This window comes from Cryptomeria japonica, chromosome 7 (genome assembly GCF_030272615.1).
Source record: "Cryptomeria japonica chromosome 7, Sugi_1.0, whole genome shotgun sequence".
In the NCBI taxonomy this organism is placed as follows: domain Eukaryota; kingdom Viridiplantae; phylum Streptophyta; class Pinopsida; order Cupressales; family Cupressaceae; genus Cryptomeria; species Cryptomeria japonica.
The window spans coordinates 589,393,370-589,420,569 of record NC_081411.1 but is presented as its reverse complement, the minus strand read 5'-3'; the positions used below and the strand labels follow the sequence as shown (position 1 = coordinate 589,420,569).

The 27,200-nt window shown below is 36.7% G+C and overlaps 1 long non-coding RNA gene across 1 annotated transcript; it reads right to left on the bottom strand.

The window, feature by feature from the left end:
- Positions 1–19,402: 19,402 nt before the first annotated feature.
- Positions 19,403–20,231, bottom strand: LOC131049649 (uncharacterized). The gene is made up of 2 exons (XR_009106797.2): positions 19,883–20,231; positions 19,403–19,808 (listed from the first exon to the last, which is right to left on the bottom strand). It is a non-coding gene; the product is annotated as an uncharacterized LOC131049649 (long non-coding RNA).
- Positions 20,232–27,200: the final 6,969 nt, after the last annotated feature.

Below are 27,200 nucleotides of genomic sequence, written 5' to 3'. Positions count from 1 at the left end.
TCTTCTGAATGATTCAATCTCACATACCTAGGAGTCTTCTGACTTTCTAGTCCTCCTCCTTGTTCTTCAATTACTGTAGAATTCTCAGATACTGCCATAGTAACTGGTTCAACACTATTCCGATAAAGGTGCTACTAGTTCAAATATAATCATTTCCACTGTCGGTTCCTTCTCATAAATAGTGATTTGACTTCTGTTTAGCTCATCTACTTTGACATTAGCACTCTGCACAATTCTCTGCAATCTCTTGTTATAACATCTATATGCCTTGCTTTCATTAAAATAACCAAGAAATATGCCTTCATCACATCTAGGATCAAATTTTCCAATGATATCATACCTCTTGATTTAAAATTTACTACAAAAAATTATGAAATACTTAATTGTAGGTGTATTGACAAACCATAATTCATAATGTGTCTTATCGGTTTCTCCTTTGGTATGGACTCTATTGAATGTATAAACCATTGTGCTCACTGCTTCTCTCTAGTAGATATGAGGTAGACTACCTTTCATCATCATTTTTTTAGTAGCATCCAATATAGTTCTTTTCTTCCTTTCCACAACTCCATTCTGCTAAGGTTTTCAGGGAGGAGAAAATTGTCTTCGTATACCATGCTTCTCACAAAAGTTATTAAACTCACTGAATGTAAATTATCCACCATGATCTGACCTCAAACATTTAATCTTCAATCCTATCTCAGTTTCCACTTTAGCCTTAAAGGTACATTTTCTTCTAGTGCCAGATCATCTTCCTTGATAGCCAAGAACACCTATTCCTTCCCATTGCCAGAACCACTAGCAGAGTCTTCTGTCGGTTCATCATTAAAATCAGTAATGCCTTCCTCATCCACTATGTAGCATGATTTTTCAATGTTTTTCTTGTACTTATAATTGTTCCGATATCCAGGGTTGGGCTTAAATGATCTTCTAACTCTTTCTTCAAATCTTGAATTCCTTTCAAGACATCTAGATGCAAAATGACCAATCTTATTACATGCAAAACATTTAAAAGGTACTTTTCCTTCATACTTCATCTCAGTCCTTTAGGTACTCTTCTAGCGAATAGTGCTTCAAGTTACTCAAACTCATCATCTTCTCTCTTCATATCTTCTAATTCTTTTGCATACAAATCTTTCTAGTCTTGCTTACCGGTTGTAGATGTAGATGCATGAAAAGCATGTTCAGACTTCACAGCTCCAGAAGTTCCAAATTCCTCAAGCTCAAAATAAAATAGTTTCCCAACCAAAGTATCTTTGTTGATAGATGTATTAGCCATTGTTCTTCACTCATTAATAGCAGTAGCCTTCATTTTGTAAGCCGGTGGTAGGGCTCTCAGGACTTTAGAAACAATTTCATCTTTGCTCAGAGTTCCACCACAACATTGAATTCCCATAACAATCTCATTTACCCTTTCCATGAATGCAGTAATCCTTTCATCTTCTTCCATCTTTAGTTTTTCATATCTCACCTAGTAACCATCAAGTTTAGCAATGTTCACTGTAGGGTCACCTTCATTAGGAGTCTCCAACTTATCCCATATAGACTTTCCAGATGATTTGTCGATTAATCCCATTATTTGTTGATCAGAAAGTGCACACAAGAGGGCTTCTCTTTCTCTATAATCATTCTCAAGCTCCTTGTCCAATTTTTCCATAGGAGGATCGCCAAATCCTAGATTATAAGGTGTGACACCATTCTATGTGATCTCCCAAATCTCCTTACCAAGACATCTCAAATAAGTCTCCATATGAATCTTCTATACTATGTAATTTATTCCATCAAGCCTTAGAATATCCCTTCGAAAGATACCTCTAGAAGAACTGGATGAACTTGAACTGTTAGTCACCATAGGATCCTCCTCAAGCGGTTAAGCTTTTTGCAGAGAGGTCCAAAACTCTAATACCAATTGTTAGACAGTTCAAATAACTGGAAGACAACTGAGAGGGGGGGGTTATTCAGTTGTCACAGATTACCAAAACCATTAGCAATTTAAACTTTAATACCGGAACCCAAAAAATTAATACTGGAATAGCAGTTCAACCAAATAAGCATAAACAATAATCACATGACACCATTCACATGACACCAAGATTTGTACATGGAAAACCCGGTAAAGGGAAAAACCATGGTGGGAAGCCTACCCACAGTCAGATAATACTTCTGCAGTAAGTATGTGAATTACAATTGAGGGGCCTACACTTGCAGGAAGGCCAACAGCCTAAAACACATTGCTCATCACAAAAGAAGCCTCGCTGACTACATATAAATCCAAACTACAATCCGGAGAAGTTTTGAACTGCAAAAGATAGCATCTCCTATGCCTGAGTATAGTTCCATTAAGCTCAATACCGAAGGGCTAAATCCTCTTACATAAACCCAATTCGATCTCCAATGATCGACCAAATCCTCTACCTGATGATATTACATTATTCACACATTACATTCCTTGACCATGACCTCTTACATAACCATGATGTTCTATAATGAGATCTTACATCTATATATACAAACCCTCGACCATAAACAATCAGGTTGGCCACTAGATAATAAACCAATTACATAATTACAAACCATGTCGGCCTTATACCAAATAAATAATATCCAACACAATAGATCTTGGAAATACATCAAGAGGTCCAATCCACATGTTACATCAAAGTCAATCCATAACCTAAATCAATTGGGACCCAATATAGGTCCACATGCTTCAGCAATGATCTCCATCCACCAAGTCTCAAACATGATCACCAAAAACATCTTGAAACTCCACCAGAAGCTACACCAACACCACTTATGCAATTCATCAAAGATCTTCATCAAAAGCTCCACCGTTGAAACCCTCATCAGAACTAGAAACCAAGCTTATAAGCAAGCAAGATATCATTTGATCACCAGACCAAAACCAACTGACCAAATATGAGAATGAGTATCATGAACAAGCCAATTCCATCACCAAACTATGTTGAAGCCTACCGGATCATGTCGGATCCAAGTCAACTAGAAACCACTCAACCTACTAGGACTAAAAGGGTGTCGGTAAAGCATCCAAACAGCTAGTGTTGGAATCAATGAAAAAACATCAATGTAACACATAATCAATTCCACCAAATGGCTAACATACCGAAGAAGAAAGAAAGATATAGAAAATCCACCACTCAAACACAATCTGCACAACCAGAACTTCTTTCAATAACAATGTGCAATACAACTCGAACACTTCAACTGGATTATGTTAATCTCGCATGTCTTCAACACAAAAAGCCATACATCTACATATACTGTCCACAAAAGAACATAATCCTCAATGTTGGTTGAGACAAAGATGTAAAATAGGTCTCCACTAATCATTCTGATGGTGGAAAGGAATGAGAAGTAGACATCATCACAACGTTCCTCACCAAACATATATACACACTACACACTTCACCAAAGTTGGACCTAAAATATCATCCATACACTACATAATTGCCATAGCACAATCTCAACTTCTAAACCAAGATCTTGACTTTTGGGTTAAACCAGACCTAAAAATACCACTCAATAATGTTAGCAATATGTCTTCTGAAAATCCAAGTCATCCTGAAATTTTGGGAAACCTCCAATTGCACAACACCATCTCATACATACGTTTCTACTTAAAATACTACATCTGGACCTAATCTGGACCACATGATTCTACATCAATGACAACACATAACATAATGCTAACACATCTAATATATTGAAGTCATCTTCTAAGAATGTCTTATCAAATGCATCAAAAATCAAGGAAGATATTTGACACAAATAATTCATGTTGGGTTCACCAAAATGTAGAGGGTATTTTCTATGCCAAAGATGATTATGTCTTGGGAAATAAAAACCCTCAGCTATCTCACTAAACTAGTGCTCTAGTGAGCTACGAAAGACAATGCTAGAAAAGGGACCAAATTACACTAAACTATGATTGTAAGCTAGAAATGTCAAATAATTGAAACATATGACCAAATAAAAATATTCTGATTACATAAAGGAAAAGTTTACACCATTAATATTTTACCATCAAACATTGAAGGTCTCAACCTTACATGCCAGCATTTTACATGGACATCTATGCATTGTGCTATCATCTGTATAGTTAAGGGTCCAAAAAGGTCCTGATAGATTTTAGAAAGTGTCTTCATGCTCTTTTAACTTGTTCCACACATGTACACACTAAGACAAGGAAAAATATTTGGTTTTTATAGTGGTTTTTCTTAGTCAAAACTCTATTTTAGTGTTTCCATCTCCATAGATATCTAGATAAAAGATCAAATAAAAGATGCATAATAGAAACAATCCCCATGTGGAGGAAAACCCCTATTAATAATGATCAAATAAAAAATTATCAAATATAAAGACAACTAGATATATATGAGATCATTAAATGAGATTAGGGAAAAGGGAGGAAGTCTCAACTACCATAAGAATGTAGACAAAGTTAGGTAGAGTTTCATTGTGTGAGAGAGAAAGTGAGAGAGCTTGAGAGATAAAATGCCTAGAGAGAAAATGAGGTAAAAATAAGAGTTTTTTTACTTGGAATGGGTAGGAATAGTTGATTAAAATTCTCTTGTGTAACGAGACATGTTTCATAGAGACTTTTCTATGGGATATACCCATTTGAATCTAAGAATATTTTTGGATTGTTTGAATGTCATGCAAATGTCTACATGTTGTGCTCCCATCTGACCAAATTGATCCCAAATTTGAACCATATGCAACTAATTATTCCTCTTTGTAATTCATGAAGTTTGAATCATGAAATCTTGATCATAAATTTTATCATAAATGTGCTAGGCTCAATGCATAAGTGTCATAAATATATTGGCTGCAATTTGTGACACTACAATAAGCCATTATTCTTCTTTTTGTCACTTCCTTGTCAACATTTAGATTCAATGTGACCAATCTTACCATAATTAAAACATTTGAATGGTATTTTATCTTTATACTTAGCAAAGCCTCTTTTCAATTTTATTTCAAAGTTTGCTTCTTCTAGATTTGAGTCTTCACTTAGATTTAGGTTCTATTTCTACATAGATACCTTGAAGGTTTCCTCCCTTCTAAAATATTTTCCATTCAAAATTCTCATTTCATATGTTGTCAATGTCCCATGCAACTCATCCATAGTCAAACTATTTAAATCTTTGGCTTTCCCTTTTGCAGAAACTTTTGAATCAAACACAGGGAGAAGAGATTTGAGTACCTTTTTAATAATCATTAATTATCATTTCTTCACCAATCATGTAATGGTATTAACAACTTCATCAAATAATATATTTTTCCTCCTTCATATTTAGACCTTCAAAAAATCCTTCATAGATCTAAAGTTTTGCCTCCTTGACTTTATCATCGCCTTCATAGATATTATAAAGTTTGTCCCAAACTTCTTTTGCAGTCTTACAATGTATTATCTTCACAAACTCATAATTATCTAGACCACATAAAATAGAATTTGTTGCATTTTCATTAGTTTTACATACTCTTTTCCTAGCTTGATCTCTTGGTAGAATATCAATATTCTCATAACAATCCACAATATATTTCCAAATATTGAGCCTCAGTGCCATTAGATAGTCTTCCATCCTCACTCTCCAAAATGCATAGTTGGATCCATCAAACAATGTTGCCTTTTATTGAGCAACTGAGTGTGCCATCTTTGATCTATCTCAAGCAATTAATCTTTTTCCAAACAACTTGTCTCTATACTAATTTATAGACACACAGATATATTAAGAAGGGGGTTGAATTAGTTTAAGTCAATTTAAAAGTCAATCAACATTAATTATCATTAATAACTTATCCAAGCATCACAACCAATCACAAATTTGAATCATCACAACTAAATTTCAATCTTACTTTATCATTACTGCAACTAAACAAGTAGTAATCATATTCATACATCAACACATGAGAACACCATGTATACATGGAAACCCTGAAGGGAAAATCCATGGTGAGATAGCTACTTGGATCTACTCTCCAAATCCAACCTCACAAATAATAGATCACTTACAATATAATGTAGGCACCAATCTACAACATAATAATATACCACTTAAAATATAAAGTACACACCAACCTACCAGAGACACCAATCCCCTGTTATGTTTGTAAACATCAAGATCTAAGCTTTAACTCAACAAGTGAGACACCAGTCTCACTAAAATACAAAAGATATTAAATTGGACCTTGAAAATGAATGCTACTTGCTCCTGATCTGAAAACTCTTTAAAACCTTTTCATATAGTGCATACAATATTCTTATGGAATCACAATGATTTGAATGTAACTCACATTGCATAAATTTGACTATAGATCAATCATGGATACAAACTAAATAATTACATTGATACTCACATTACATAGATTTCCAACATTCCAAGAAATATTTTAGATCATTATATATATAATACAATTACAATTACAATCATATGCTAGCCTAATATAAATGTTATTGCATCTACAAGTCAGCCACAAACATAACCCTTAACCAAGTGTGTAAAAGGATAGGTATAATTGCCCAAAAACTACTCTAGAAGAAGGGGCAAACTATATGTTACCCAAGGTAGACTTATCTTGTCTCAAATATCATCTACATGCTATCTTCACTAAGAACATGTTATAATCCTATGGTTTGAGACAACAACGTAGTTAGCCAACTCTCACAATGAGCATTCTATCATTTCTAACTTCTTGTCCACAAAAGATAACTTACTTAAACTTTGAAATTTAATATAACATATGTAGACACACTCTCCTATCAAACCATAGATCATAAATCTCAACTATGAAGGAAGATGGTCATAACAAGCTCATTGTCTAGATAACTTAACTTAGACACTTTAGATCACCTCCACTAACTAGAATAGATACAAGATGATAGTATTAGAATACTTCAATTGATTTCACCATCATATCTACCAATTGTACTTTTAAAACTCAAATGCTTAGGGACGAACATGACAAATATAAATTAATTATGATAGTGTGATACTACTTTAACATCGATGACAATATATGTTCAACAAAGGATACACCATATCTCATGCCACAAAGATGAAAATAAAAAGATGATTGAAACCATCAATCCAAAAGGTAACTTAGTAGAAATTATTGTGGTTTAGGGATCAAGGAAGATCTTAAGATCAATTTGAAAGGAGGGTGAGGAATATAACTTTTCCATTCCATCTCTAAAAGAGTAGAGAAGGCAAATTGTTAGAATTCGAGTATTGGAGAGCTTATGCCCAAAATTAATAAGTTAGAGACATGCTCACATATTTGATTCTAAAATGTTAGAAGCTAGGAATTAGGGGAAAACCATACATGGATAAGAAAATTTGACAAGACAAATGGGTTAAGGTAGGGACCAAAGGAAAGCATGCCTAGATAGAAAGGTCAAAAATGTTGGCATGTTTGGCATAACTAGTGCAGATGAAGAATGATGAGTGAACCGACAAAAGACTATTTGTGATGACTTTGTGATGAAGAGACTGAGATTGCATGATTGGATGACTTTGATCAGTTATTTGTGTTGTCATTGATAGCAACTAATGTCTACTATATTGTATTTTGTCATCTAAGTCTTTTTGGTCTATTGGAAATGCCTTATCGGTATTGAGGATATTGAACTGAGAATTAGGACCTTAACTAGTAAACATGGAGATATTTTGATTGTTTCCAGTGATTGGTAATGATTGAAGTGTTGTGGTTTTGAGTATGAGTTTTTATCATTATAATATGTATCTGACTGGAACCGTATCATGTTTTGGTTACTAGAAGTCATGTTTATGATTTTTGTGATATTTTTGCTAGGGTTTAAGAAGGGTTTAACGACTGGTAAATAATTCTATTAACCGGTAATGATTTTTGGTTTGGCGGTGATCTACGTCAAGTTAATATGTTGGTGGCAACATGGCACAACCCACGTGAAGTGTTTTAATTATGTTTTGGCACAATCAAGATGGAATTCCTTGGGAATGTGCAAAGTACTTAGCAGAATGAGCTAAGGGTTTGACTTTGTATCATATCAAGTTGTTGTGATGAGTTACATCACTCAAAAGTTGATATTGATTTGTAATTGATTGAAATGATCCATATGATGATCTGCAATGAGTTGTAAAGATTTGTGATGATCTATGATGTAATTCTTAAGGTTTTGTAGCTGACTAAGGTGTAGAGGTTATTTAGGTCGATATAGTTGATGTTTGTTGTGTCGATGGTTTTGAGAAGTGTGTGAAGCCGAACTAGGGTGTAAGAGATCTACCAGAGTGTTGCAAATTTGAAGTATAATTGGATTTGATCAAGAAAGTCGTTAAGTGTTATACCCAGATCATTCATTGTTGTTCTCTAATAATTGCAGTAACTAAAATCCCTTAACCAAGCAGGTCCTAATAGGCCTTACATTGTAAATCCCTTAACCAGGTAGCTCAGCATCTAAGTGTTAAATCATCTTGCAAGATTGATCCTAATAGGTCATAGCTCTTAACAGGGATCATTATCCAAATCCCTTCACTAGGTGACTCCTACCAAAGTCTATTCCTAACAGGGCATCATTGTAAGCTTTTAACCGGGCTTGGCTCCTAACAAGGCATATTCCGAAAGAGTGCAAAATATTTATGGGTACCAATTCCCACTGTGGTTTTTCCCTATTTGGGTTTCCACATGAAAAACATGGTGTTCATATGGTGAATTTTCTTATGTGATGTTATGTTTATTTTCAGTTAATGCATGGTAAATGAACACTTGATGTGCAAACATGATAATTCACTTTAGCAGATGATTAGCAGTAGTTACCAGTATTGGTAAAGAGTTTATTACTTTTTTATGGCTAATTTGATGAAGTTTCATAAGGTTGAGTTTTAAGTTTGAAATTATTGTTAATACTGATTCACCTCCCCCCCTCTCAGTATTAACTAGGTCCTATAAGATTAATAATTGGTATCAGAGCATTGGTCCTTTGTGTACAGAAAGCCCAACAACTTGAGGGAAAGATCTTGAAGAAAGATGATGAAGAAAGAGGGTCCCAAGTTTACCAAGGATAACAATCGGACATGGAAAGACTAGATGAAGATATACATTAAAGGATTGAGTGGTCAGTATTGGAATCATGTGGTAAACAAGTATGTTTCTCCTACTACCAACCCCTTGACACCAGATGAGCTTAAAGAACAACAAGAAAATATTCAAGCCTTGGAAGCAATTCTAAGTACCTTATCTAATTTTGAGTATATAGATGTTCATGGATTAGAAACTACAGCTAAGGTATGGGAGAAATTAGAATTGATTTATGGAGGAGATGAACATGTTCAAAGAGAAAAGAGGCAAGTCTAAGAGGCAAATTTGATGATATGAAAATCCTTGATGGTGAGAACATTGCACAATATGGTCAAAGGATTAAAGAAGTTGTAGGTGGTATTAAGAGTGTCAGAGGTAAGATTGATGATGATATTATTGTTAGTAAAATTATTAGAGCTCTTCTACCACTGTATGCTATTAGATTTTCAACAATTCAAGAACTTAGATCTATTTCTAAAGATAAAGCCATTGTTGATTCTCTCATTGGAAAGTTGACTACATTTGAGTTAAATAGTTTTGAAAACAGTGTTTTAAAACCATCTGGATCTTCTTTCAAAGCTTTTGTTGCTGGTACATCTATTATAAAAGGAAAGGATATTTGTCATGATCATGACTATAGGTTGAGTCATGGCGGTAGCAGAACTAGGGATAACAATGAAGATCATCTGATGGAACTTGAGGCATTGTTGGCTAAGAGGTTTCCTAGAGGCACTTGTAAGTATAAAGGTAAATTACCCTTGAAGAGTTTCTCTTGCAATAAAATTGGACACATTGCTACTAACTATCCTAGCAATTATAAGAAAGAGAAGTTAAGAAAATTTAAAGGAAAATGAAGGAAACATTGCGATGTTGTAGTAAATGAAGGTGTGACTGATGAAGAATTAGAAGAGGATGACAATGAGGAGATAGTGTTTGTTGTTGCGAAAGAAGATCTGACTAATGAAAAGGCATTGGTGTCTCACATGGATAGCAGTGATGAATGGATAATAAATAGTGGTTGCTCACACCACATAATTGGTGATAGAGAATGAATAGAATAATTTTTGAAGCTTCTAGAACCATGTTGATTCAAGGTGAAGTACCGAAGATTTTTTGGAGAGAAGCAGTTAGCATTGCTATTTACACCTTGAACTGGGTACTTGTCAAGAGAGGTAACAACAAAACACCATATGAATCATGACATGGCAAGACTCCTACTATAAGTTACTTTAAAAATTTTGGGAGTAGATGTTTCATTAAATGTGATGATTACACTTGGAAGTTTGATGCAAAGTGTGATGAAGGTATTTTTCTTGGTTACTCTATGAAGAGTAAGGCTTTCAAATGTTATAACAATAGAAAAAAAAGATCATTGAGAGTGCTAATGTAAAGGTAGATGAACTCTTTGAGAAATATAGTGAGACCAACAGATTTGAACCTAAGAAAGATGAAGATAAACTTGTGTTCATTGAACTGTCAGGTACAAAAGAATGATGAGTAGAACAATGCAGAAATAGGTGCTCAACCGGTAAATGAAGATAGCAATGAAAAAGATGAAGAACATGAAGTAGAAGGTACAACACTGAAATTGGTAATACCAAGGTGTATCAGACTGAATCATTCAAAAGAAAAAATTATTGGAGATAAGAATGTTGGTGTACAAACAAGAAGGAAAACCAAAGAAAAATCTTGTTTGATTTCAACTATTGAACCTAAAATAGTAAGAGAGGCATTGAAAGATGATGATTGGATCAATGTTATGAATGAGGAATTGGATCAGATAGAGAAAAACAAGACATGGTCACTTGTTCCCAGACCAGAAGACAAGAATGTGATTGGAACTAAATGGGTCTTTAGAAACAAGTTGGATGAAGAAGGCAAGGTTGTGAGGAATAAAGCAAGGTTGGTATGCAAAGGCTATGCACAAGAAGAAGGAGAAGATGATGGAGAAACCTTTGCACCTGTGGAAAGATTGGAAGTATTAAGAATGTTACTTTCTTATGATGCATTTAAAGGATTTAAGGTCTACCAGATGGATGTTAAAAAAACTTTTCTTAATGGCATCCTTGAGGAAGAAGTGTAAAGAGAACAACCAGATGGATTTACTTTATCTGAGGATAAAGATATGGTTTGCAAGCTACATAAGGCACTGTAGGGATTGAAGTGGGCACCGAGAGCATGGTTTGAAAGATTGCATGCACACCTGATTAAGATAGGATTCCAGCCTACCAGTGAGGACAGTAACATATATCTTAAGACTAGTGGAGACAAAGTATTGATAGCTGAAGTATTTTTAGATGATATAATTTTTGGAGGTGATGATGATTTATGTATGGCGTTTGTTGAGGAGATGAAGAAAGAATTTGAGATGTCTCTTGTTGGTGAGATTAAGTTTTTCATTGGGTTGCAGGTCCAGCAATTGGATGGTGGAATATTTATTTGTCAGAGTAAGTATGTAAAGGAAGTGTTGAAAACATTTGGTATGGAAGATTGTAAACCGGTTAGTAATCTGATGGTGACTGATTGTAAACTGTCTAAACATGATGATTCACCCTCTCTTGATGAAAAAGAATACATGTCCATGATTGGTAAGTTACATTATGTTGTTCATATTTGGCCTGATATTGCATATGCTATTGGTTTGGTTGCTGGATTTCAGAAGGATCCCAAGAAAACTCACTTGGTAGCAGTGCAAATGATATTTCAGTACTTGAAAGGCACAATAGATTATGGTTTATGGTATCCTTATAAAAATGATTTTTCTTTGAAGGTTTTTACTGATGCAAATTGGGTAGGCAATGTTGATGATCGAAAAAGAACTATCGATGGAGCTTTTCTTCTTGGAGGTAGATTGGTTGCTTGGACTAGTAAGAAGCAAAATTGTGTTTTGCAGTCAACAACAGAGGCAGAGTATGTTGATGAATCAATGAATAGCATGCAAGCAATCTAGATGAGACATGTGTTAGAATGTTTTAGACTTGATATGTCTGGACCGGTAACTATTTATTGTGACAATACAAGTGCAATTAATATTTCAAAAAATCATGTGTTACATGCAAGGACAAAACACATAAAATTGAAGTATCACTTTCTGAGGGAAAGAGTCCAAGAGAAGCAAGTCAGAATGGAGTATGTGTCCAGCAAAGAATAGTTCGTAGACATTTTTACAAAACCTTTGTCAAAGACTACCTTTGAGTACCTCAGAGGTAAATTAGGGGTCAGACCTGGGCTACATGGGAAAAACTAGGATATAGGAGATACATCAATCTAGTAGACTTAATGAATATTTTCATTATGGATTGATGAAATGGTGGCTATTCTAAAGGGGGAGCAACGCAGATGTGTTTGTAGACATGTTGAAGATAACAATAGTGGCAACAAATTTGATGATTGGTGATGTATATGCACCTTTGGCATTGCTCTAAACGGGGGAGAATATATATATTATCCTAAGGAGGAGAAGGGCTATACTGGATGTGAAGAAATTGAGCAGGTGAAGGAGTGATACCGATAGATGATGTTTAGGAAAGTGTGAAGTGCAACAGAGAAGTTCGTGATTTGAGAAGCATGAATTCAGTTGCAAATGTTGATATTTATATTGGTGTTTCCATCAATACCAAAGGGGGAGAATGTTGGCATGTTTGGCATAACAGATGTAGATGAAGAATGATGATTGAACCAGTAAAATACTGTTTGTGATGACTTTGTGATCAAGAGATTGAGATTGCATGATTGGATGACTTTGATCAGTTATTTATGTGTTGTCATTGATGGCAATTGATGTCTACTATGTTGTATTTTGTCATCTAAGTCTTTTTGGTCTACTGAAAATGCCTTACCGGTACAAGGACAGTGAACTGAGAATTAGGACCTTAACTGGTAAACTTGAAGATGTTTTGATTGTTTCCGGCGATTGGTAATGATTGAAGTGTTGCAGTTTGGAGTATGAGTTTTTATCATTATAATATGTATATGACCAGAACGACATCATGTTTTGGTTACTGGAAGTCATGTTTATGATTTCTGTGATATTTTTGCTAGGGTTTAAGAAGGGTTTAAGGACCGATAAAAAATTCTATTAATCGGTAATGATTTTTGGTTTGGTGGTGATCTACATCAAGTTCATATGTTGGTGGTGATGTGGCACAACTCGCGTGAAGTGTTTGAATTATGTTTTGGCGTGCTCAAGATGGAACTTCTTGGGAATGTACAAAGTGCTTAGCGAAATGAGCTAAGGGTTTGACTTTGTATCAGATCGAGTTGTTGTGATGAGTTACAATCACTCAACGGTTGATATTAATTTGTAATTGATTGTAGTGATCCATATGATGATCTGTAATGAGTTATAAAGATCTATGATGATCTATGATGTAAGTCTTAGGGTTTTATAACTGACTGAGTTGTAGAGGTTATTTAGGCTGGTACAGTTGATGTTTGTTGTGTCGGTGGTTTTGAGAAGTGTGAAGCCGAACTAGGGTGTAAGAGATCTGCCAAAGTGTTGCAGATTTGAAGTATAATTGGATATGATCAAGCAAGTAGTTAATTGTTATACCCAGATTATTCATTGTTGTTCTCTAATAATTGCAACAACTAAAATCCCTTAACCGGTAGGTCCTAACAGGCCTTACATTTTAAATCCCTTAACCGGGTAGCTCAGCATCTAAGTGTTAAATCCTCTTGCAAGGTTGATCCTAATAGGTCATAGCTCCTAACAAGGCTCATTATCCAAATCCCTTAACCGGGTGACTCCTAACAGGATTTGCTCCTAACAGGGCATCATTGTAAGCTTTTAACTGGCCTTGGCTCCTAACACGACGCATTCTGAAAGAGTACAAAATATTTGTGGGTACCAATTCCCACTGTGGTTTTTCCCTATTTGGGTTTCCACGTGAAAAACATGGTGTTCATATGGTGAATGTTCTTTTGTGTTGTTATGTTTATTTTCAGTTAATGCATGGTAAATGAACACTTGATGTGCAGACATGATAAATCACTTTAGCAAATGATTAGCAGTGGTTACTGGTACTAGTAAAGAGTTTATTACTACTTTATGGTTGATTTGATGAATTTTTATAAGGTTGAGTTGTAAGTTTTAAATTATTGTTAATATTGATTAACCCCCCCTCCCTCTCAGTATTAACCGGATCCTCTAAGATTAACAAAAAACTCTAACAATTTATATGCATGGAGAAAATACTAGAATAATCCTAAACATATTTCTTTGGGATCTTTGTAATTTCCAACACATGAGATGCACCTTCGAAAATGATGAGGAGCAACACTTGGTCAAATTTGGACATAGTGAATTTTTCCCTCACTACTCCCCAATAGCAGTTGGCCTTTTTGGGGTTGATTTTTGTAAAAACAGCTCAAATCCCTCCTCAATTTTTATGATGATGCCTTTGTGGAGATCATGTAGACCTTGTTGGGGGATACTTTCTTACACATAGAGAACATATATCACACCAATGTTGACATTGTGTCAATGGTGGTTGCATGGGGTCTAGAATTGGGCTGAGATGAAGAGGAGATAAAATGGGTCATGAGCAAGAGTGTTCATGAAGATTGAACTCACTGGTTGGGTTCAATCTTGGAGTGGATTGTTTCGGGGGCAGGCTTTGACATCTAAGAAGGGGTTGAGATTTATAGGGAGGTGCGCAAGTTGGTGCCCTTCATGCATTGGGAAATTGGAGAAAATCGAGATGCAAAGTGAGCTCAGACGATGATTGGATGGGATTCACTTTGTTTTTTTCTGTAGAAGATGATGGTGTCGAAGGATGGTACATTGGTGGTAGAGAAGTACCTTGGAGGCTCTAGGAAGTGGAAGAAGATAGTGAAGGCAGTGACAAGGATGGGTGGTGAGTCCTGGTGGTGTGTCTAATGGTGTTTTTTTTCTAGGATGTTTGAATTTGCTAGGCAATTCTCATAAGCTCTTTATGTAAATCTTAAAACTCATAAATTTTCAGCATTTACAGACTGTATATTGCATACTAGCCTTTTTGTGTTTAAGTTTGTTTTAAGGAGTAGGTTTTCCCTTGTTTTTATAATGTGGGTTGTTAGGGATATGATGTTTTTGAAGTATTGATGTAGGCTTGGGCAAGGTAGTATGTAGTACTGATATGCCTGTCATCTATTTTTAGGCAATTTTGATACAAATTTTGTACTCGTTTCATATGCTATTAATAAAATCAAAATATTACTAACCCAAAAAAAAATGGACATAGTGAAATGAGATGACAACACCTTAGATAAATAGAAAAGTACAAAAGAGAATTATGAACCAACAAAAAGTACTAAATCGACATTACAATATTTTTTATTAAGGAAAATCAGGTTTTAAGGGACCCGAAACCCACTTACAAAACGAAGGATAAGAATGAAGGAAACTAGAGAAGACAAAACCTAGACAGAAAAGTTGCAAAAAAACCAACAGAAAAACCAACAGCTAGGAAAAAAGGACAACACAGAGCCAGCGAGAAACTGGCATCCAAAAACCAGCATTACATATCAATTAAAAACTTAATGGACTCCTCTGCATTCTTAACCAACAACGTCATGGCCTTCACGACTTCTCTCAGATCATTGTTCTCCTGCTTCAGCTAAATGTCTTTCGTCTTTGCCTCCAAATCACTGGTCGTCTGCCTGGTCCTTCGCCTGAAGATTTGTGGAGTAGAGCTGGAAGTCAGCAGATCATCAATGATAACCATATCCTTATTCTGATTTTTCCTCTCCAAGTGATCCACCAAGGCATTCATATTTTGAGACGAGATCCTCAAGACCTCAATATTGTGGCTCATAAAATTCTTCAATGCCTTCTCAGTTTTAGCAATCCGATTGATGATAATTTCGTTATCAGTCTCGGTCTTGTCTTTTACAATTCTAATCACATCTTCCAAGTGTTTCAAGTCACCTTTTATAAGATCTTTCTCCGACCAGTCCTGCATTTCAATTTCATCCTCTGCTTCGTTGGTTTCCCCCTCTGCACTCTTTTTCCCCAAATTAGTGTCCTTGACCAGATTGTGAATCTTATACTCCAGGTCCCTCTGTTTACTCTGTATGCTGGTAATATTTTCAATAACCCACTTTTGAAAATTAAAAGACTCTAGCATGCAATTTCGAGCAGCATTCAAGATGGTGTTCGTCGTGTCCCTTCCTTGCTCAGAGCTTATAGAGTTAGGGTTAGCTTCCTCCATGGAGTTCTGGGCAACATTCCTTCTATCCGATGCCAAAGGGTTAGAATCAGGGTTTTCAGTTTTCCCTTCCTCCCCCTCTCCAGCATCCTCTTTCTTCTCACTATCTAGATCAATATCTGCCTCCTTCCCCTGTTCCTCCTCCATTCCATCAGCCACATCCGTGTCCACTTTGTCAATGCCGGCCCTTCCTTTTTTATTGATAGGAACATTAGACAAATCATCTTCAGACTTAGAGTCATTACAACTCTCTGAAATATGAGCATTTGTCACCAGAGTATCATCTTTGCTAACCCTTGCTTTTTTCTTCAAGTGTTCGTAAATGAGTAGAATAAGCCCCTGATGGGCTATAGGGTAAGATTTGGGCTTTTTGGCATGGTCAGCCAAGCTCTCATTCAAGGATGATGCTAAATAAAAGGGCAGAGAAATCTTAACCCCATGGCAGAAATGATTAAGTACAACAAAATGATAGTTGTAAACTTTAGTAAATCTACCATCAACAATTAGGAATTCCATCAAAACCCTTAGCATTTTCTACCAAAAGGACTTTACCTGATGAGGGAGGTAGTAAGAAACATTGTCTTTCTTGGCAAGCCAAGCCTTCTCATCTTCAGTTTTCGGGAAATTTTTTATTGCTTCAGCAGCAAACTTTCGGTCTCTGTAGAACTTTGTGCCCTCCTTCTGCAATCTCGTGACCTCCGCAACCAAATCCTCATCAATCTTCTAGGTTTCCCCAAACAACGTGACTTTGTTGTTGATCCAACCCTTAGCAAAGCCTTGAGACATCGATTTTTTGCTTCCATGCAACTTTTCCATATAGTCTGTGAATCCATGTCGATGGAGCCTCCTCCACTCTTTCCGCTCACTTTTCCAGTTCTCACAATCAGATGACTCATTCCGGTTTAGGTTACCTCCCATGTTGAAGAGTAGGTCGATGTCTTCAGTAGTATATCTCACAGAATGCAGACCAAGACTTAAACACAAGCTCTTGAGCAGAATACTAGATTCACAGCACAGAGTACCTTCCGTGGTTTTAAGAGAGTAAATAATAATGGCCGCAGAGATCCAACACTTATTATTATAAGTCTCGTCATACCATTGATCATAAATGGTGCCTAAAATCAACATTACAATGTTAAGGGATGTTAGTGTAATATAAATATTCTCCTAAATGTATTCTTTAGATAGTTTGATCTTACGATAGATTCCAATGCTTTTGGGTCCTTTGTTGAAAAGATCTCAAATTTTATTAATTAATTGTTTATCATTATAGTTCACCTCCACACATGTGGACTTGACCTTTGTAAATACAAATAGTTTTTTCACAAACTCAATTTGATATGTGTCGATCTAATAGATAACAAAATAACAAAATGTGGCATGATTCAATTCATTTGGCTTAATCTTAATATCTAAATTGATGTAAAGGATGAAACTATTTATAAGCACCTTTAGGGAATTTGTTGAATTGCAATCTTATCCCATTTCAAAGCCCTAGATGGACTAGCTTACAAATTCAAGCAAAAGGATTAAGGACAACAAATAATAGATCAAGCTGAGGAGACCTGATCTTTGATGAAAATTTATCTAGATTTGTCTTATTAGATCCAAATAGAAGTGCTCAATAGTGAAAGACCTGAGATGTTCCAATGATTTTCTTTCTCAAATAAGTGAATGGATGTAGATAAATACAATGACCAAGCAAACAAAATGACAAATTGCTTGATAATTAGACTCATAGTGGCTAGCGAAGTGATTTGTAATGCAATACTTTGAACTCTAACTTTTAAAAGGTGCAAGGTTCAATTTTGCAACTACAAAAAGTGACTTGGGTCAACTTTGCACTTGTTAGTTTGGTGGAATGATTAGGGATCAACTTTCTTAAGCAAGACCCTCGAGGTAGAGAAAATGGATGAGGTAAATTTCTTCTTTGTGAAAGCCCAACAAAAGAGTTGTACCACTTGGGAAAAGTAGGAGAGGGTCAACCCTATACGTTGATTGAAGAATTGGGATGCATTAGTTCGAAGTGAATTTACATGAAATTGGTAGTGGGGAGTCAACAATTCCCTGCATCACAGGTGTTGCCGCGTCTTGAGATCCTAATTGTCATAGCTTCCCCCAATGGCATCAGCTTGCTAGAGACACTCCATAGTTGCTAGAATAATTAATAAATCAGTTCATTAATTTAGCCCCCATAGAATTGTAGGGCGACCAATAAATATAAAGCATGATTGACCAAAGATACTCTCCATTCCTAGTTGGTTTTCTAATTACAGACTAAAATGACTTAGTCTTAATATGTATAGACAATGAAAAGAAGAAGATGGAAGCCCTTTGTTAAAAATAATGATGAGAGGTCCCACGTTTTTTACCTCACCAATTCATAGCCTCGGGTCAAAAGTGTTCTATGTAGTATTAGAGTGCATGTCATGCTAGTGTCACTAGTCACGTTAAAAAGTTTAACTAACATTTTGCTGATATTGACATAGTGTGATGGTTAAGTTGTGGTATTGTTGTTTTTGCCATCAAGATTCAAACCCCTTTGGGATGCTATTGTTGAATGGTTAAAACAAAACCTTGTTCTTGCCATCAAAGTTCAAACCCCATTGGAATGCTATTATTGAATGGTTAAAGTAAAACCCCTTAAAAAAAACACTGTGATGAAAAATAAAAAAATATATGATATTCTGAAATAATTTCACACATAATATTACCACTTATAAATTGATCATTACATTTATAATATTCTAATTAAAAGAAACGTGAAAATACAATTTTCACTACTAAAATAATATTGCCTCAGCTAATTTATCTTTGAAATTAGTTTCTTTTCAACGTTCTACTTTCCAACTTGGTCATTCTTGGCCTGCTGTGAAGGCTCATTATTGAAAAGGAATTGCTCAATCTGTATTCTTGATCTGGTTTACATCTGATAACCGAGCTCGTGATACAAATGCAAAACAAGCATATAAATTTGTTTAACGTCTTCCACGATCCCTAAAATAACAAACAAATTTCAACCAAAAAACTCTAAATTAAATTTTCAGATCCATGCGCAGGCCTCTTAATTCCCAAAAAGGGTTTTTTAAAAGAAAATGATAAAATTTTGAGCAAAAGATCAGATCGAACACAAATTCCCAAATAAAAACTAGTCCATTCGATGCATATGATCCCCTAATTCACAAGTCGGTGGATAATTTAACCAAATAACCGAAAGATTTATATTGCTGAGCTGATTTGATCTCATAAAATCAATCCACAGCTTAAAATGCGGAAGATTTCTTAGCCTGTTCCGAAGACTAATTACATACAAATTATTAAGCAGATCTACAACAAATACTTGGAAATTTTTCCTATTTGCATTTCAGTGCAGATGATTATTTGCCACAAAAGGGCCAGGGATATTAGAGTTGGCTTTCGGCGAAGGCGGAACCCCTTCCCTCCTCCTCCTCATTGCCTCAGAATCGGAGGCTCCGTCGCTTTCTTCCATCAATTTTCTCGCGCCCGCGCCATTGATCGCTGCGCCGAAACGCACAGCCTCTGCACAAAAAATATTCTTTCAAAAAAAGGATCTGGGAAAAAGCTTTAAAAAGATCATTCATTTTTAGCCTAACCTGAAGAAGAGGCGAAAGAAACGATCCAGAAAGTAACCAGAAGAAAGAGAACCGTTGTCCTGGCCATGGCCGAAAGCTGCTGCTCTGTAATTCTCACAGAATCTTCCCTAAAGCAGGATTTGTGGGGTTCGCTGAGTTGGAATGGGGTTCTGAAAGTAAAATATTAAATAGAACTAGAAGAAGAGAATTTGGTGTGAGTGTCTGATACGCGTAAGATTTAGCAAGGGTTAGCTGAAATCAGATTTTCCCGCGTTCATACATTGAACCCGCTTTAACGAAGCGTAAGGTCTCCGCCTGTCTTGTCCTTTTTTAACTTCTTTCAAAGTTTGCGTGCTTGCGCTTCAACTTTTCTTTGAAAAACTATCGAGTGGGCGGTTGTTTATTTTGACAATCTTAGAATTTTTGAGGAAGAGATAAGCGCAAATAAGTAAAGTAGATGTTTGACTTGATATCACACATTTCCTCTACCTCCCCGTTTTACTCGTTGAGAAAATGAATCATCGTTTTTCTGTTGGACCACATTCGAAGCATCTTTTTCCTAACTTGTTTGGTGGAGCATTCGCAAAGCAAAAAATGGTAGGGTTTGTTGACTGACTCACACAGGAGATAAGTTTTTTCCTAAATTGCTGAGCATTCTAAATTCTATTTGGCAATCTCTAACCACTCTCAATTTTTAACAAATTATTTGGAAGGTCTATTGCTCAAAAAAAATTTAGGAGCACATCATCAAGTATGATGTCACATCAACACACTTTATTGTTTAGGTGTCTAAAATGCTCCAAAACAAATTAGAGTGGTAGTTATGCACTAAGTCATGTTTTATCGGTGCATTGATGTGGCATCGTGTGATTTGTTATTTTCTAGATATAAGGGATACATTTCTTTCAATTATGATTACTCATGATGATCCCTAACAAGTTTAAAGTTACAACTATTAGTACTATATTATTAACAATATTGGATCTTAAATCAACAAATGTTATCACAACTATTGGAACATGATCAACTACTAGGTCCTTTCCCATATTCCAAACCAACTATTTTTGCATTGATGCATATCCTCTTTGAGGTAATCTTAAAATTGCAATTGGCTTGCATTCTGTAAGAAGCCAATCTACGAAGGGCCTTTTCCTTTGTTAGTGTAAGAAAACTAATAAATGTGAACTTAACGTAAATGTATAAATTTAAACAATTAATATAGAAATAAATTTATAAAAAAGAGTTGTGGAACTTGTAAGTGTAAAAATATTTGAAAATCAAATGAGTAGATTAAGTGTAGATAACTCTAGCATCAATTCTGAATAAAAGTTGAGGATGCCATTTTCAATCAATTTATCTTTGTTTGATGAATGTTGTGGAGTGTGAATTGTCAAAAAACCTCATGCAAATAAATTGTGTTCCTAATGGGTGTATGCTCAAAATTTGACTCACCACTACTATACATGAATAACGAAAGTTACTTATGCACTAAATCATGTTTTATTGGTGCATTGATTTAGCATTACATGATTTGTTGTGTTTTAGATATAAGAGATACACTTCTTTCATTTATGAGTTTTCATGATGATCCCTAACAACTTTAAAGTCGCAACTATTAGTGTTATATTATTAACAATATTTTGACATTACATAAAAAATGTTATCACAACTATTGGAACATGCTCAACTATTGGGTCCTCTCCCTTATTCTAAACCCTCTCTTTTTCACAAAATGTATACATATCTCCTCTCTTGAGTAATCATAAAATTGTCACTAGCTTGTACTTTGTAAAGGAGCCAAATTATGAAGGCCCTTTTCCTTTGTTAGTGTAACAAAAATGTTTTTTTCATCTATACGTTACTTTTAAATATGAATTTAATGTAGATACATATGTAAACAATTAATATAGAAATTAGTTTAGGTAAAAAAAAAATTGGAGCTAATAATTGTAAAAATTTATGAAAATTAAATCAATAGATTAGGTGTACATAGCTCTAGGATTGATAATGAATAAATGTTGAGGATTTCATTTTATTTTTGCTTGATTAATGCTTAGTATGAATTATCACAGAAAAACCATGTGTATAATTTGTGTGCCTTATGGGTGTATGCTCAAAATTTAAGATTCACCACTACTATTGTTCATAAAGCTTCATAAAGTGTAATGGACAAGAGTTAGGTGGGGTACTATTGCACACAAAGATTCATTAAGTGTAATGGACAAGAATTAGGTTGGCACTATGAATGGTAAGGATCACTTTTATTGAGTGATGATGGTACAAGTATTCATGTGGCTCCTGAGATGTTGATTAATTAACAATGTCAGTTAAGGTTTTGTCCAACAACTTCAAAATGAGCATTCAAACATGTGATCACTCAATTATGCATTTATTTAGATGAGTGATATCAAGTGCTTATATACTATTTCATTTCTCATTGAATTTTATGTTGTATATGGTGAAAATGGATATCAACAATAACAAAATTGAAAGGCTAAATGAATTCAACCACCAAACCCTAGCCTAACAACAACAAAGATCCACCATAACATATGAAGATTACCTAAGACAATGCAAATCAAATGAAATCACAAAGATTATACCATTACATGTCCAATAGGGTTTTGATCTCCATTTTTCCTATCTCCATTGATCTTGCTTGATATATTTGCTCTCAGATTTTATGTGCACAAGAGCTCAACAAAGAATGGAATGTGGTTGCAAGTAGGATCATAGTGTAGTCAATTGATCAAGTAGTTCATTAGCTCATTAGGGTTTGATAATGAAGGAAGTATCTCCTTAAATAGAAGACACTATAAGAAATGGAGGGATAAGATTGAGAGGTGTAAAAAGGAGGTCGGCTAGGATTAGAGGGTAGGTAGAGGAAATAATAGAATAATGAAAGAGGTAGGTAGTGTATGAATTAAGAGATGAATGACATGTGTCATGGGTAGAAAAGGTTAATGAATTAATAAAATAAATAAAGATTTATTTAATTAATAGAAGAAATGGGATCAATTAAATAAATAAATATTTATTTAATTTAGGAAAAGGATAATTTAAATAAATAAATGTATTTATTTAAATGAGAAATAAGGCTAGAAGAGGATAAATGAATTAATTAAATAAATAAAGATTTATTTAATTAATAGAAGAATTAAGCTTAGATAATTAAATAAATAAAATATTTATTTAATTAGACATGACAATTTTGGGTGTCTACATTTTGCCCCTCTTTGAGACAATGTGGCTTGTCGCATTGTTTCAAAAAAGATAAGATGAACTGATACAGAGTTGCCCCAATATGGGAATGATATGCCCCCTCGAGAGATTGGATGAAAATGTCTGAAAAGATTGCAGACAATCTCTCGATAAGAAAGACGGGATAGAATGGACTGACCGGATAAAGTGACAGAGTCACGGGATAAAGAAGACTGACTCAAGAAACGAGGGCGAGGGCTAGGGTAGTCTATAAGATAGATCACGGGCAAAAGACATCCTCATTGTCATCCACACATCCACGAGAGAAGACTGCAAAGTGAGAAAAGAGCAGTAGCAGTTAGCAGCGATGGCTTTCCTTCATAGATTCGACTGCGTTCGTCGATTCCAGAGGCCAACAGAGGTAGGAGAGCCGGTAAGTGTCACAAAACTGCCTCGTACTTCGATGCATTTATTATTGTCATTAATGCATGATAGGTAGAGCAATAAATGCACTCAAAAATAGGGTACAAAAATGTCAAAAAATGCTTAGGCGTGTCTGCATTGGTGCTAGGCGTGTCTATGTCCGCTAGGTGCGTCTGTGTTGGTGCCAGGCGCGTTTGTGTTTAGAAACGTGTTTATGTCAAATGCGGCCGCGTTTGTGTTGTGTAGGGGCGTCTGTGCGAAGAAGGCACGTCTGTGTCACCCAGGTGCGTCTGTGCAGAGCATAGGCACGTCTGTGTCTTTCAAGCGCGTCTGTGTTTTTCAGGCACGTCTGTGCAGTCTTTAAGCACGTTTGTGTCAGGAAAGCGCATTTATGTCCAAAAATGTGAATTTGCGTCTTCTAGGTCAAATCGGCAGTTCTGTGATGGACATACACTGTTGATTAGATAAGCTGTTGAGAGGATACACTCAAGAAGGTCCTCTAGGGAAGACTAGAATAGATCAAGGCACTTTGTGATGAACAGTGAGTACCAAGATAGAGTACTTTGTGATGAACAAGGAGTACCAAAATATGAGCAACACTTTGTGATGAACAAGGAGTGCAAATGTGAGGAGCACTTTGTGATAAACAAGGAGTGCAAAACACGTAGTACTTTGTGATGAACAGGGAGTACCACTAGGATAGATAGCAACACTTTGTGATGAACAGTGAGTGTCACTGGGATAGATAGCAACACTTTGTGATGAACAATGAGTGTCACTAGGATAGAATGCCATATGCATTTAAATTAAAAAAAGTAGCATTTTGTGATAAACAGTGAATGCCACTATGACTGACACGATTGATTTGCTTGACTGCAGGAGTATTTGCCGATGCTAGAGTTACGGGAGAGATTCCCGTCAACACAGAGATTGCGACCTGAGTTGACACTTGGGGACCGAGCAGCGATTGAGGCTATGGGATTGAGATATGTTCTATATGTGCCTGAGTTTTGGGTGAACATGGGACTGCTGACTGCACTGGCGGAGAGGTGGCACTCTGAGACATGTACTTTTCATTTGTCGATGGGTAAGATGACAATCACCCTAGAGGATGTATACAGGATAAATAGGATATCGATCGATGGGGAGCTGATTCCCTATGATCAAGACGAAGACAGGGAGGCCCTGAGATGAGTGTTCCAGGACCCTGGATTGGAGATGAGGGCTGGACATGTGGCATGGAATACTATGACTGCTACAGGATTGGTGCTGCCAGCAGTGATAGGAGGAGCGATTAGTGGGTTCCTGTGTCCTGACAGAGCAACACGAGGGTTGGCTGTGGGCTGGGGAGGAGCATTGGAGACACTAGTGACACAGCACACCAGATATGCCTGGGGACCGTGTGTGCTGGCACACCTGTACTATGAGTTGCATCAGTTTGTATACCACGGATCAATAGGATTGGGCTGCGGGGTGACATTGTTGCAAGTGTGGGCTTATGAACATCTGCCAGTGACAAGACCGATACATTTCAGAGGTAGAGGTCATGGGCGCAGTTTTGTTCACTTGTATGATATGATCACATCGCAGCCACGGATTGGCAGGTTAGAGCACTGGTGGTGGGTGATAGATGATATTGATGTGGTCATATGGAGGCCATACCTGGGATGCGAGGAGTGGGAGGATGATGCGGTAGAGCTTCCCTACACCTTCAAGAGTAGGTACTTGATTGGGCAAACGCCCTATGTGCTAGAGAGATATCTTGTGGATAGGGTTTGCAGGATCTAGAGGATGCCACGAGGCTCAAGCATGTATGCGCGGATAGTCAGGGATCAGGCGCAGTTTGGACCCTTGTTATCATATGATTAGGTTGTGATGTAGCTAGTAGAGATGGTACCCCTACCCTGGGACATATGGCCAGAGATCGAGGATGTTGGCATGGATGTCGAGTATATAGCCTACTGGGCCGAGCATCCATTCCCATGCCTGATGGATCCAGGAGAGCTATTGGAGGGAGATGGTGGCGGGGATGATGATGATGATGGAGCTGATGGGGATAGGGGTTGACGAAGGAGGAGGGGGACAGTTGGAGAGAGGAGGGTTGCACCACGGAGGGAGGGAGCAGAGGAGAGGCAGGCTCGGGTGGTGAGAGGTCGCGGTGGATTGCCGCTACAGGTGCCAGCAACACAGGGTCCTAGACAGGTGCAGAGATAGGTACAGGGACAGGGACAGGTACCAGTATAGGCACCAGTACAGGTATAGGCACAGGGGCAGGTACCAGGATAGGGGGAGCCATAGGGGGTGGATGCAGAGGCGGATGAGCTGATTGAGCTGAGGGAGATCTGCCAGGGACAGGCAGATGAGATCCAGTTTTTGGAGAGGGAGAGGGATAGGCTCAGGATGCGGCTCAGAGATACTGAGTGAGAGAAAGACTAGGCCATTTAGTGCTATACAGAGGTTGAGATAGCACTGAGGGCTGGGAGACAAGTAGCAGAGGATACAAGGGCCAGATATGCCTATGTTCTATGGGCAAGAGAGGAGATTGCCTACTGGCGGGATCTCTATTATGGTGCAGTGTCAGCGGATCAGCGGACAAGGAGCTTCCATAGACCATCGCGGACAGCGACAACTACGGGAGGGAGCCGAAGGAGACAGGCATCTAGTGGTGGGGTTATGGGTCCTCCACCACCACCAAAGAGAGGGGACAGGAGGGATGATCCTAGGGCAGGTCCTTCAGGGGCTCAGATTCCATCGAGGTCAGGTGGCCCTGAGGGAGGGAGTTCATCATAGCCTTAGAGGGCTCCCTATGTATCAGTATTGTACCATTTTTGTATGATGATGTAGACACCTTCGGGTGATTGTAGCCATATGATTTTTTTGACATCATTGTATCATGACACTTTTTATATATATATATATGAGATGTTTCATCTTTGCAACAGCTATATGCATGTGTACCTATGTGATGGGAAGTTCCTATGTGATGCTTATGATATGGATGCAAATATGTATATGATGCAATGCAATATATTTTTGTTCTTTTATGTTTTATATGTGTATGCATGATGCAAATGTGAATGTATGTAATGCAAATGTAAATTGTGCTAACAGGTGTTGTGTGCAGGATGTGATGCAGTTGTGATATCTATATGTATGTATGAAATGCTTATATGTGGTAATGCAGGTGCAACTATATGAAATGCAAATGTTTTTGGTGTGTCATTATACTCAGTCATGTGATAGCAGGCTACACGGACTCAAAAAGGATGATGGAAGTCAATCAAGAAAGGGGGATGAAAGACAGAAGATATGAAAGTGAAAGAGCTTCTTGTGCGTTATTATCATTGAGCTTTATTATGGCAAGTAGGTTATGACAATCGAGGCATATGTTCGACCCAGAAAGTCATTGTACCTGTTTGCATGGAGATAAGATAGTCACAAACAAGGAATGCCCTAGTTCACACTAGACTCACAGTGTCCTCATATCCATGGACAAGTCATAGTATTACTAAAAGACAATCCACAAACAACAAATACAAATAGGTGACGATACCCCATCCTCGCCTTTCTAGTCAAAGACATCCTGGAGATAGAATCTCTAGTCAGAGACATCCTAGAAAAGATAAAAGACATGTCACCAAGAAAATAAAATGAAAAGAAAACCAAGACTCGACACCAACATCCACTCTAGTCCTCAAGTTTAGTGTCTCTTGTC